The 14,198-nt window shown below is 44.8% G+C and overlaps 1 protein-coding gene and 1 long non-coding RNA gene across 4 annotated transcripts in view; one reads left to right on the forward strand and one right to left on the reverse strand.

Moving 5' to 3' along the window:
- LOC309346244 overlaps nt 1–14,198 on the reverse strand; it is a 60,491-nt gene that overhangs the window by 32,995 nt on the left and 13,298 nt on the right. For 2 of the 3 annotated variants that reach the window (XR_014158517.1, XR_014158518.1), the window contains exons 2-3: nt 13,814–13,975; nt 4,309–4,406 (exon numbers count right to left, since the gene is read on the reverse strand). This is a non-coding gene — a long non-coding RNA (uncharacterized lncRNA). Of the gene's footprint in view, nt 1–1,746; nt 2,961–4,308; nt 4,407–13,813; nt 13,976–14,198 lie in introns of those variants that run through there. The other variant, XR_014158519.1, reaches the window with a different exon arrangement.
- EXTL1 (exostosin like glycosyltransferase 1) overlaps nt 1–14,198 on the forward strand; it is a 62,242-nt gene that overhangs the window by 9,948 nt on the left and 38,096 nt on the right. The gene's annotated exons all lie outside the window — the stretch shown is intronic.

Genomic DNA, 14,198 nt, shown 5'->3' on the forward strand with positions numbered 1-14,198 from the left:
AATTTATTTCATTCATTTATTATTAAATCTATATCCTATCTTCCTCCCTGGTTCAACCCCTCCTCGTTTTCCCCTCATAACAACCCTGTGAGGTATTATTATTATTCATTTCATTTCTATACTGCTTTATGTTTTTAAGGGGGGGGGGAATCTCAAAGCGGTTTACAACCTGCATTAAAACATCTAATGAAAAAGTTAGGCAGAAGGACGGTGACCAGTCCAAGTTCACCCAGTGAGCTTCATGACTGAGATGGGATTTAAAACGTGAGCTCCAAGGTTCTAGTTCAACACTGACCACAGCACAACACTGGTGTGCGTGTTCAGTAGGTGAGGAGTATCTGATGGTACAATGAACGATTGGCATCTTTCGTTTTGCATTTATTTATTTGTTTTGTCATATTATTTTCCCTTCCTACCTCTGAGCATTGAGCTTACTAATAAAAAAAAAATGGTCAAAATGATGAAAACACAATAATTTAACAGAATAATCCACAAATATCTAACATCATCATAAATCACCGAACAATAATTAGCATAGCACAGAAAGATATTCCTAGTCCTTATTAAGGGTGAGGTAAAATGGGATGGTTTACAACTTGAGCCTCTGGAAATCTGAGGTCATGTCAAATTAATTCGTTTGTTCCCTGATTGTTACGGGAAGTCCATAAACCAAGCAGAGTTTCTGGTCCTAGAAGGTTGGGCATTTTTGTACAAGAATAATGTGGAATATATAAATGCATCAAATCCACTAATTTTTAATTTGGCATCTGCTATGATCTTGAAAACATTAAGCAATTGTTTTAACTAAATGGAACCAGAATATACATAGTAACCAAGCAACGTATTTCTGATGTGGATTTCAGCTCTTTTAAAAATTATTATTTTAATGTTCATTGTAACATTAAGCTGTGCAGATAAAACAGAATAACAAAACGTGCAATTCATTCAGAGGCTAAAATTCGAATTGTCTAAACTGTCTAGAGAGAAAAAATACAAATTAAAGATATTACTTAGAAGCCGGGGGAAAAAGGGAGAAAAGATAATGAAATTTGATATCAGAGAAAGTTCTGACATTGTCAGGCAGATAGTAAAGCGTTAAACTACTGGCACATAGTAGGGGTCATCACCATTTTTACAAAGAGAAGAGTGACATTTGGAATTCATAGCGATTGCACAGAGATCTGAGTACACAGACTACATTAATGATCAGCACTGATTCCAGGTTTTGGGGGACTCCTGCAGGCTTGCCCATGGCTGCAGGCATTGCAGTGATCAGTGCTGGATGACTTGGAGCTGCTGTTTTGATCTCCATGATATAGGGATGGGCGAATCTGTCAGTCTTGGGATCTGTAGTTCATTATACTGAGAGTACTGAGAGTTGTTGGAAACTCTTATCCCCCTCACATCTACAATCCCAGAGTGGTTTAATAGTCACTCCCTCTTTCCTAGGGAACTCGCGGAACTGTAATTCTGTGAAGGGAATGGGGGGGCGTCTCCTAATATCTCTTGGCACCCTTAACAGACCCTCCAAGTGTCCTTATTTTCCAGGGACAGTCCCAGATTTACAGAAGCCGTCCTGGTTTCTGATTTGATCCCGGAATGTCCTGCTTTTCCTTGTTGTTGTTGTTTAGTCGTTTAGTCGTGTCCGACTCTTTGTGACCCCATGGACCAGAGCACGCCTGTCACTTCTGTCTTCCACTGCCTCCCGCAGTTTAATCAAACTCATGCTGGTTGCTTTTCCTTAGAATGTCCCTATTTTCATTGGAGAAATTTTGGAGGGTATGCCTTAACCAGTTATTATTCCCAAGATTCTTTGGGGAAAACCATGACTGTTAAAGTGATGTAACAGGGCTTTAAATGTGGGTATAATAGTGCTCTAAATGTATGGTGTGCACGTGGCCTATCTCTATTCACCAGTAGCAGTCTATACTTTCTTGTAATTTTGGGAGTGATGCTGGAGGATAAGGCTAGCAATGGCTAATAGAGACAATGGCTAGGTTCTACCTCCAGCTGGAGGTAGCATGCTTCTGAATACTAGAACACAAGTGGAAGAGCTCTTGCATTCCTGCCCTGCTTGTGGGCTTCCCACAGGAACCAGGTTGATCACTGTGAGAATGGGATGGTGGGTTAAATGGGCCTTGGGCCTGATCCAACGTGGCTCTTCTGATGTCCTTATAAGAGACATGCATGCCACACATGCTATTCAGTTAAGTATCTGAGTAAGGAAATCTCATAGTATACATTCATATTAATATGCACAGTTGCAATCTAAATCCATGCTGCTTTCCTCACCCTGCCATGAACACCTTTCAAGACAGTAAGAATGGCTGAATGTTTTTGAGTTGTACCCTATTCCACGATAAATGCAAGCAGATCTATGGTGAAATTTAAGTAAATGTTCTATGAAATATTATTTAGAAACTGTTGTGGTCAGTTTACTAAATTATGTATTTTATTTATTTAATTCTATGCACAAATCGCTTTCTGTGAAACAGCTGAAAGTGCTTATCCATTAAAAAAACCATCCGCAATAAAAGCAGTTTTGCTAGACTGCTAATTATTCAACCTTGGGAGATGGCTACCAACATGAATTTAGTGGCACAGTGGGAGAGGGTGTGGAATGCAGCCCAAATGGAGAAACTAACAAAACAACTTAGGGACATAAGAACCTAAGTTGAGTCTGCTGGATCAGGCCATTGGCCCATCTAGTCCAGCATCCTGTTCTCACAGTGGCTGTTATGGTGGCTGTGGGAAGCCCACAAGGGGGGGCCTGAGTGAGTGAGGCAGCAACAATCCCAGTACCAAAAATCTTTTTAATATATAGTCCTCGAAGAGAGGACTTGGAGCACTGCGGAATACAAAAAGCAAGGATGACTTTGAAACAGTTTAGTACTGGTCTTTTCCTATGTGTTGAATAAACAGTGTAGCCACCATCAACTCATGGTTCATTTTGGAATAACCTGTTAAGAAGACATGGAAGAGACGCTCGATCTGGACAGAGATCAAAACCAACAGCGTGAAGTATTTCATAAGCTTACCTGCTACTTAAGTAACTGGAACATAGTAACCTGCATGGAATGTCTGGGGCGGGGTGGGGTAGGAGGAGGGGAATGGGGTTTCTTTGTTAAATGTACTTTCAAAAATAGAGTTTCAGATATAAAAATCAATTTCAGTTATAAAATCATTCAAATCCAGTGCAGATGCAGACTGGGATACAGCTCTGCTTTAAAGGCTTGTTGAAAGAGGAAGGGATTCAATACCAGGCAGGCACCAAAAGACAACAGAGGCGGTGACTGTCTAATACATGGGTCAGCAAACTAAGGTCCGCGGGCTGGATTGGGCCCAATTGCCTTCTGGATCTGGCCTGTGGACATCACTGTGTGGTTCGCCAGCACGCACATTCTTTCCCTCTCCCTCCCTCTTCCTCACATGGCGGTGGCGGCGGCAACTCCTCCTCCCTCCCTCCTCCTGGCTTCTCCCCGTCCTGCCTAGAGGAGGAAGGGGGCTGGGCTTTGTTCGTGCCAGCAGCAGCAGCAGCAGTGCTCGAGGGGCCACCATTTTAAGCAGCCCCTCTCTGGAGCCCTTTCGCGCGCTGCTCATCGTCCCTCCTTCGCTGCTGCTGCCACCAGCCCCTGCCACTCACACGACACAGGTAAGCAGCCACCGGGGCTCATGGTGTTCTTGCATCATTTCCCCCCCCCCCCAAATATAGTCTGGCCCCCCACAAGGTCTGAGGGACAGTGGATCGGCCACCATGCTAGAGGCCTGACTCCAGCATTGTAGGGAATGGACCTTCTCCTGTAGAGTACAGTTATCGGTTGGGTCTATAAAGAGTGATCTTTAGGTATCCAGATCCCAAGCTTTATGGGGCTTTGTACAGCAGTACCAGCACCTTGAACTTAGTGGAACAGTTAACTTAGCAAACATTGCCTTATCGAGGTTCCCAGTTATGAAGAGGCACATTGCGTTCTTTTGAAAGCTTTAGTACTCAAGAGCAGGTTAATGGGCTTTGTATTAAAACACCTTTTGTTCACTACTTCTAGGCTGTGGAGTACCTAAAAGAGGGGGCTGCCTCTTCATCTGGCACAGCAAAACAGCACACCCCCTATAACATTAAATCAAACTTCTCAGGATGTTTTAGGGCTCGCACTGTGACCAGATCTCTGAATGCTGTGAGGAAATAATTCACCCTTGTGGATTCTGAGGGTAAATGAGCCTGATTTTATGGGCCCCACATTCCTGAAGGTTGCATTTTCAAATATTTGCAGGCCTTAAATGTTACACCTCCAAATAAATGTTTGCACATACCAAATGTTTCCTGTGAAAGCAGGAGGGCGGAAAATGCGTCTGTCAGATTGTTGGAGATCACGTAGTCTTGGGCTCTGTCAGAGTTTTCAGGCGCTCCACTGCAACATCATGAGAGAACAACAGAGTGAGATTAAGCTGTAAGGGCCCAGGATGTCTGAACAACTGAAGACAAAGACATTGGTATCAAATGGGCAATGTAAGACACCCTACCATCATGCTATGTGTGAGGTGACTGTTCCAAACAGAAGGTTCATGCACAATTGCAAAAGGGAGAGGAGCACCAGAACGTATGAACTAGCCCAGTGCTAGCTCCATATATTGTGGCACATGAGGCAAACCACCACGGAAGATGCGGGAAATGAAGATCTACATCAGGAATGGGATGGCGGTGAATCTAACCAACCTTGCCCAGTGGTTGAACTGGGAATCAAAGTCTGTTGCAGGAGGAAATGGACCCATGCTGAATCATGCTGGGAAGGTGCAGAGCTCAGCAGACCTGAGGGGCAGCCCCCGCCGTTTCCTCTGTAAGGGTGGAAGGAGACCAGCAGTGCCTCCTATTCTCCATTTCTCAGAATTCATGGACATTCAGTGAATACAGTGGTGCCTCGCAAGACGAAAAGAATCCGTTCCGCGAGTCTCTTCGTCTAGCGGTTTTTTCGTCTTGCGAAGCAAGCCCATTGACGGCTTAGCGGATTAGCGCTATTAGCGGTTTAGCGGCTTATCGGCTTAGAAAAAGGGGGGGAAGGGGGGGAAACCGCAGGAACTCGCAAGACATTTTCGTCTTGCGAAGCAAGCCCATAGGAAATTCATTTTGCGAAGCACCTCCAAAACGGAAAACTCTTTCGTCTAGCGAGTTTTCCATCTTGCGAGGCATTCGTCTTGCGGGGTACCACTGTATGAATGTTGGAGGATTCAGGACAAACAAAATAAGAACTGCTTTGTACAGTGCATTGTCAACTGTGGAACATGCTCCCACAGGAGGCAGTAATGGCCACCAATTTAGATGGCTTTTAAAGAGAATTAGACAAATTTGTAGATGTAACGGCTATCCGTGGCTACTAGCCATTATGGCTATGCTCTGCCTCCACTGTCAGAGGCAACTGCTGGGAATTACAAGGGGGGAGAGGGCTGTTGCACTCAGGTCCTGGTTTCAGGGGCATCCGGTTGACCACTTGGAGAACAGGATGCTGGACTAGATGGGCTATTGGCCTAATCCAGCAGGCTCTTCTTACGTACATATTGCAGCAACTGTGTGTTTGGTGGGGTGAGTACGAGAGAGATGGGGGCAGCCCTACCATTGGGCAGAGTGAGGTGTGGGTCAAGCAGCCTTGGAACCATTTGGCAATGTTTAGGAATAATCTGGAGATACTGGCAGGTTAAGTGATAGAAGATAGGGGAAAGAAGGCATTGCATCATCATAAAGGTGGTTATCAAATGGCAGTTGGGAGTGTCTTGAGAGGATTCTTTGAAAGGGTAAAGCCTCACCACATGTTAGGCTTCCCTACAGAGGCACAGAGCTCAATTATCAGATACAGGAGATAATTAAGTTGTGAGAGGTGGCACCTCAAGAGAACACTCTGATAGGAGGCTGGAATATTTCGCAAGTGGACCAACAAAGAGTCTTGTGTCAAAATTAGGGGTGGTTTACTCTGTCAACTTTTGTTCCTTTCATTTTTCCAGCTGTAAATTAAGTTTTCCACATTTCCACATCATTTTTTAAATAGAAAAAGGTCCTCACCAAAATCCACCCACATTTAAATGCTTACAAAATTATGCAATTTCTCCCAATGCAAAGAGTTTTGGTATGTGTCAGGGAACTGCCATCAGTGCCGGAGGGAGAGAGCAAAATCCAGAGGGATTCCAGAGAGCGTCCCGGGATTGGGAGAGGCAGCCCATCTTCTGGGGAAGAGAATCAGCGTAGCACCAGTGGAGAAGGGGGGCAGATGGGGGAAGCGGCGAGGCGGTCCCATGACTCCTTGCCGGGGACCAGCGGGGAGAGTAGAGGTCCTCCGCTGCCTACGCCCTCCTTGCGCAGAAGGCTTTCGCACAGAGAGAGTAGGAGGAGACTAGGCGTCAAAGAGCTTATTTGCTGGAAGAAGATTAAGAAACGCCCACTGACGGATTCTGCCAGCGATTGAGACAGCCACGGGTGAGTGGCTGTCCGGACATAAAAGGTTCACTCAGGCAATACAGCCGGGTGTTTGCACCGGCTTACGCACGAGCAACCCCTAGAACCATCACAGCATGTTAGCTCCCCTTAATAAATGACGTTTTATGTATGCTTCACCCTAGCACATGCATTTTTGAACCTATTTTGAACACATGGCTGGAGTACCACAGTGCAAAATTTGGATAAATGTGAGTTTCTAAGGATGATGTTGTGTTGGTTCATGTATTGTTTTGGAAAGTATGGATTGGGTAAGTTTGCCTTCAGATGCAAACTGAATTAAATATCTTCCCCATCCCTAGTCTCCAAAGGCTTCACAGGTGAATTGTTACATCAGCAGACTAAAGCCTCTTTTATCAGATGGATTGAGTGCTGTCAAGGAAGTGGGATGTAGTCTAGAAAGCCACAATAAATCTGTTTGTCTTTCAGGTACCACAAGAGACTATTTCTTGTGTTTGCTATCAGATAGGTGCTGCTCTGTAATTTCTCACACCCTACTAAGTTCCCAAAATGCTTTTGAATAGCCTTTCTGTACCATCTTTTCGAGAGGGTGCACAGGCTAAGACAGCCTCCCACAACCTGGTGCCTTTCAAATGTTGGACTCCAGTTCCCATAAGCCCCAGCTAGCATGGCCAGTGGCCAGGGATGATGGGAGCTGCAGTCCAGCAACACCTGGAGGGCACCAGGTTGAGGAAGGCTGGCCAATATGGCTTAATTGTGAAGTTGCATTCCTGTGGCTGCTTGTCTGGGAATGAGCCCCACTGAACACAGTTGTACTTCTGGCTAATGGTTATAGCCAATGTTAGTCCTACTCAAAGCAGACTAACTTCTGTCCATGAATTTCAGTGGATCTTCTCTGAGCAGTAGTAGGCTGCACCCCTAAGTAAACTTGCATAGAATTTCAACTATAAATGGTTTGCTTTTGGGAAGCCTCCAGTCCTGCCTCCAAGGGGGAATCACCCTTTGCCTACTGCTTCCCTATCCATCCTGGTTGCTGCCTTTCTGCACAGAGAGGCTGCAATCAGTTAATTGCAAAGCAAGCTTTACTTCCCGGTTCTCCTGTGGACTGTGAAACCAGCCAGATGAGATAATGTATCTGTCAGAACAGGAGAGAGAAGCCAATTCATCTTGTGCTGTGCGTGTGAAAGAGAGAGCGAGAGTGTGAGAGCGAGATCCCGTTTGCTTGTTGTTTCTGGTCTCTGGGGCTGCAGTGCAGGGACCAAGCGGCAGGGATGAAGGTGAGGTGACAAAGGTCCTGTGGCTTCTTAGCAACCAAAGGCAAGGGCATTTATGGTGGCACCGTTTGGCTGGAAGGAACCGAGTGGCCTGGGAATATGGCCGTGTGTGTTACGAGAAAGCTGCAATCAGGGGTCATTGCATATGGCAGCGTGGATGGGGAGTGGGGGCAGAGAGAGAAGAAAAATTGTTCAGTGTTTCTCAGATACAGGAAAGTAGATTGGTTTTAGGTTGCCAGCTGTCCAGAAGAACCAGCCACTGCTTTCAGAAGCAGCTTTAGTTAAAACAAATAAGGATAAAACAATTAACAAATGCAGAATGCAGCAGCCAAGGCGTTGACTTGACCATATAAACTTCTATTTGCTAACCCAGGTGTGAGGAACCTTTGCAGGTTGCTGAACTCCAACTCCCATCAGCCCCAGGAGCGCTGAAGGGCTCTAGTAGGCCTCAGAGGTCAAATAATATGTCATGTGACTGTGCATTGTGTCCCTGAACCCAAGGGGGACATATAGGATACTAGGTCCCAACATTCTGGTAAGGTGCTGTGGAAAGGGATACCAATACTCCTGCCTAGGGTGGGACGAATCTATCAAATTAAGTTTCTATTTTTTCCAGTCTTAAGTTCAGTCCACCACCTTTTTGCATCGACTTGTGATTCTTTATTTTTCAAGTCCTCGTGAAATTTGATCAGCATTTAAGCCAGCATTTCTCTCAATATACCCATTTTTGCATGTATTTTTTGTCTAATATGCAGACGTTTGCAAACCTTTCCTCTTAATAAAAAGCATTTTGTGCACATTTTCACTAACATGGATTTTTATGCGCATTTCCTAGCATGTGCATTTTTCTGTATATTTCTGGTTGGGAAAATTGCAAAATTTGGAAAAGTGCACATTTTGAATGATAGCTACATTTTGGTTTGCACATATTTTTCTTTTTTTGGGGGGGGGATGCAAATTAGGAGAGGTTTGCATTAGGATGCAACCCAAACTGACTTCCTCCCTCATCCTTCTCCTAAGTCTCAGCCCTGCCAGACCCCAGTGTCTGGATCTCCTGGAAAGAGACAGGGCCCAGGGATTGTCCTTCGCTTTCCTGCCCTCGTGGCAGGCTGCACATCTTCTCCAGAGTACAGTGGCAACATCTCTCGGTAACTATTTTGGGCTCCTTCTCATACTCCAAGGAATTAATTAAAGGCAAGTCTGAAGTGATGGGGCTTTTTTCCCTTTCATTTCCTCCACATGACGGAGGCATCGGCAGAAGCAGCACAAAGACACTCGCCGCCTCATGCATTATTAAATGGGTCCTCGCCCCATCGCATCAGCTGAGCCTCGCGCTCGGTAATTGTCGTTCTGAGATTTCAGTATAATCCATTGCGTTTGTTTGTTTGCTGCTGTTCTTAAAATGAGCATTCACCTTGCTGGATTTCCCCTCCTCCTGTTTTGACACTCAGCTTCCCACTCTTCCCCCATCCCCACGCCTCCCTTTCCCATCTCAACCTCCCTTTCTCTTTCGGCGCAGAGATATTCTTCCTTGGTGGAAGAGTGCTGGTGTTCGTGCGAGTGGTGTTGATGTGGGAGAAGTAACTTTGTGCATGCACTGCTTAGTGTGAGGGCTGCATGCTTGGATTGGTTTATTCAGCGAGGAGGCCAATATTAACTGAGGGGAACCTTGAAAAGGGGGGGGGGTACACTTACAGAAGTCAGAGATTCAGAAACCAGAGAGACAAAGGTGGGCAACAGCTTTGAAGGCAACACCATTCCTATGCACCAGAAGTGTGGAACCTTTTTTGGACCACATTACCCCTGTGGAAAGCTGTTGGGGGTCATATTCCAGTAGTGGGTGAGACAAGATCCACACACCGTTGCACACACTTAACTAACACACAGGTAAACACAAACACTGCTTCCCATGGAAACAGTTCTGTATTTGATTCTTAGTAACGCCACTGAAATTTCACCTTCCATTTTCTTTATCATCTTTTGTTTACTTTACAAGTATTTTTTAAGAATAGTTTTCATAGTATCCATTATCTGTCCTGTCCATACAAAAGGCATTAAGAGTAATCCAGCAGAAGAATGCAAATAAAGTCAATACTTCTGAACTGCAAAACCTGCCCTACGGCGACGTGAGTTTAAAGTCCCAAACTTCAAAATGCTCTTGCATCCTGAAAAATTGCACGCTTGCAGTTGCAAAGCACGTGGACTACTTTTTGCCTACTTGCCAGGAGCACAAGTCTGCCGAGTCATTTTCTTCCCAGCTTTGCACGGTATCAAAGCTCCTTTCCCTCCTTTCGAAAAGCTGTGTGCCCTGATTTGAGAGGAAACCCCATTGAACACAGTGGGACTCACTTCAGCATGGTTTGAGCTCTTACATTTGAAAAGCGGATTAAGAGTTTGTTTCCCATGCACATTGCCTTTTTTCCAGGGGGTCCACAAATGTTACCTTTACTTACTACCAAGCTGTTATTTGTGGTTGTTACCAGTCTCCTTCCCTGCCTCTTCTGGCATCCACAGAGAGCATGTCGGTGAGACAAGGGTTTCTCTCATTTATGTGGGTATGGATAAAGTGAAAAACGGGTTTGTATTGCTGCTCAGAAGGGCCCCATGCCATTTCTTACTAGCTCTAAATCTAGTGCAAATGAGACATCTGAGGTAGGGATCTGTGTCAGCTGTTCTGCTCAGCAAAGGGATGAGGGAAGTTCCCCCTGGCGAGCTCTCAGGTAGATTTGTGTCTGCCTGTTTTTGGCCTGCAGTTTCCCCCCCTCAAGCCGCCCTTGTGAAACTAACTTTTGCCTCTGGCCGTACCTTTTTAGAAATCTGCGCATTTTGTGTAACTAGGAGAGAAATTCAATTCAATTCGCAATCAAATTTGAATTTATGTAATTTGCACTTCCCGAAACACAGCCATCTTTAGAAATTTGCACTTCTCCAAAATTTGCAGTGCAGTTCTCCAGCCAAGTATTGTGTGTATAGAATTGCATATATTAGTGCAAAGTGCATCTATATGAGTGAAAATAACAAACAAAAATGTCTTAGATGAAGAGAAATGGTTTTACCAAAATGTTTTGGGCAAAATTGCATGCAAAAATGTATAGGAGAAATTCCCACCACTAAACTCGCATCATATTAGGAGACATTTGCACTGATTTTTCATGAGGAGTTTCTTTTCAAAAAATATGACTCTATGATTCTGTGATTTTGTATGCAAACTTATGTGGAGAACTGAAGTTAAAGCGTGGAAAAATTAGGAACTGAGAGAAAGCGAAATGGACAGATTTGGCCATCTCCACCTTGGGGCAGCAAAAAACATGTATTTGCCCTCTTCTGGCTGAAAATTTGCAGTGTTCTCATGTTCCCTTTCAGTCTTCTCTTCTTGAGGCCACATATGTCCTGTTCCTTCAGCCTTTCCTCATAGGACTTGTTGGAAGCAGCCACAGAACATTAATACACCTACTTAGTCTGCCACCCTCAGCCATTTGGGAGCAGAAGAGAGGAAGGAGAGTGCTTGAGTCTAAGGCCTGCTGTGGCTTGTTCCTGCTATTGCAGGTTGCACAAAACAACACTTTTGTGTGATGTGCTAACACTGCCATTGAAACCACCAATCTGAGAAATCTGGAGGTGTCCTTTCATTGGCTCCAAGAGCCCCTTTGGTCCTTAGAACTATTCTTAGGTTTTTTTTAATTAAAAAAAAACACCTTAAGGCATTTCCCCTCTGGACCCTAGATGTGAAGATGTGAGAAATAACCAAGAAAATGTCTGCAGAGGTACTGTAGGAATGCCGAGAAAATGGATGCACTCATTAATGAAAACATCTGCATCTTGATTCACATCTCAGTACATTAGGCCCAAGCACGCCTACAGTGCATTTTTCATATCTGTGTATCTTTGCATGAAAGGCCCAAGAGGAGGCAAAGACGCATCATTGCAAAGAGGAGATGAGCGATTGTCTTGCCAAGAGCTGAGACACTCGGTGATGCTATGATGGGAACAGAGATGCCATTTGTTAATGTAGTACATATGTCATCAAACAGTTGCCAGATCAACAGCATCAAAATGAGCAATGCCCTTTTCTTTGCTGGTGAGGCTTTTCAAGTACTGTGTGGCCAGTAATTCTCGCTTTAAAACTCCATTTATCACACGTCCCTCATTTCCGTGTGCATCAGCTGGTGGACTTTGTGCAAAGTTTGCACCAAGGATACTCACTTTGAAATAGACACATTCAGAGAAGCCCCTGCCCCAAACCCTGCTGAACATTTGCTTTGTTTGGGTGCTCTTTTCTTTCTTTAACTACTGTTTCTTGGCATTCTATTTAAACTTTGTCCTTGCCCTCACTTGCCCTTGCTGCTGTTTAGTCTGTTTAGCAATAACAACCTACCAGATTTTCCATATGAGCGTAAAGTGGTGGGATCACGTTACTCAGAGTATCGTCACACCATTGGCAGTGGCAGACCATGTGATTTTGTCAATCGGATGGGATGGCAACAAGAGCAAGTGAGGCCAAGGACAGTGAGGGCAAAGAAGAAGAAAAATGGTACCAAAGAGCAAGAGGAGGGTAGCGGGGTGACACAAGGATGCTGAACAGCACTGCAAAAATATGTTAAAGAAGCCGGTATGTGGTAAATAAGTGTGTGTGTGTGTTGTGTTCGTTGTGCTTATAAATCAAATCATAAAAAATAAAAATAAGGTGAAATGAAACCAATATAAGCTTATATTGTTGATATAATCTCAGGTGGTTTCAGGCTCTAAGTAGGGTTGTGCGCACTTTGCACGGAGCTCTTATTTCTTATTTCCAGACATGTATAACAGCCGTTCATTAGCCCAGCTTAGCTATTATGTACACAGGTACACAAACAGGACATGCACTGATCATTACATACAAATTACTATTTGAGTGTACAGCTACACTGTTTTTGTACATGTATACACAGATGATACACTCCCTGAATATGCCGCTGAACACCCATTATATCTTGCCTGCCCAAATCTCCATTAATGCCAGCACCTCCCCAAACTGCCAGCTTCCCATTCTAGGTCTGAACCGCTACTCAGAACTCCCCATGTCTGAGCCTCACTCGCATGTGCCGCTGCTGAACACCCCCCTCCACACATCCTCTTGTGTGCTAAAATGGCAGCCACCCAGTCTTGACAACGTTATCCAGGTCTCTTTCCTTGCTGACTGAAGGCCACAGCTACTGCCACACGTTCCACACCCTTCCACACAGACTCCAGGTAGGGACGGGTGAATCTGTTAGTTTCAGATTCTCTCAGTTTCTTATATTTCCAATGTTAAATTTTGTTGTTCATATTTCCATAAGTTGCAACAACAACAACAATAATAACAACAACTTCATGAAAATCCACCATTGCTTTAGTGCAAATTTCTCCTGACACACACATTTTTGCAAAGCTGTTTTCCCTAATACAATGCACTTTTCAGTACAGCTATTTTCCCTACAATATAGGTTGTTGTGCACACTTTACCCTAGTATATGCATTTTTGTACACACCACTTGGCCTGGAGAACTGCACTGCAAAATCTGGAGAAGTCTGAATTTTGAAGGACAACTGTGTTTCGGTTTGTGTGTTGTTTCAGGAAGAGCAAATTAGGTAGGTTCATATTTAAATATGAACTGACTGAAATTTCTTCCCCATCCCTAACTCCAGGCTGCAAATTCCCCTCTCCTTGATATGAGGATAACAGGAAGCTGTCTTGTACAGAGTCAGACCATTGGTCCATCTAGCTCAGTATGGTCTACACTGAGTGGCAGTGGCTCTCCAGGGTTTTCAGCTAACAACCTTTCCCAGCCCTTCATGGAGATGCCAGGAGTTGAACTGCGGACTTTCTGCTCTACCCCTGAGCTACAGCCCTTCCTGAAAGTCAGGCGGCAGCTGTAGCTGGTAGCCCTTTGTCCTGCAAAGGGCATGGCTTTCTTGTGCTAAAGAGGATTCAGCAGTTTGCCTGCAGAGCATGATAAGGGTGCTGCAAACCTCACAGGGGATCCCAAAGGGACAGAAAGCCCCGCTTTGGTCATTGGCAGGGCAGTGCAGCTGGGGCAAATAACTGGGGACATGACTATTGGGGGTGGAAGTCTTCTGGAATTACCAGTGAGGGGAAGGAGCGAGTTATTTCTGAAGAGTCCCTGGTGAGTCTTCTTCCTGCTAATTGGGCCTCGCTTGCAGATGCAGGCGTGGGTATCATTTCCGGGGCAGCCGGTCTCTCGGAAAGGAGAAACCAGGCAGATTTGCCTACCTTCTGTCTGACCACCTGCAGAAAGCACAGAATCGTAGTTAAGAGCCCGCCATATGGCTTTCTAATGAAAACATCACTTCCAATAGATTTGCTCTAGGATATATGCAGCCTGCTCTGCAAAGAGGCAGGCTGGATCAAATCAAGAGCCACTAATCTCCAGTCAGAGAGAAAGCGAGTTCTGATTAAACGAGACTGACCTGTTGGCCCAGAACTAGATATTTCTGAGATGGGGGTTTCT

Source organism: Podarcis erhardii (assembly GCF_964252035.2).
Source record: "Podarcis erhardii genome assembly, chromosome: 7".
NCBI lineage: Eukaryota > Metazoa > Chordata > Lepidosauria > Squamata > Lacertidae > Podarcis > Podarcis erhardii.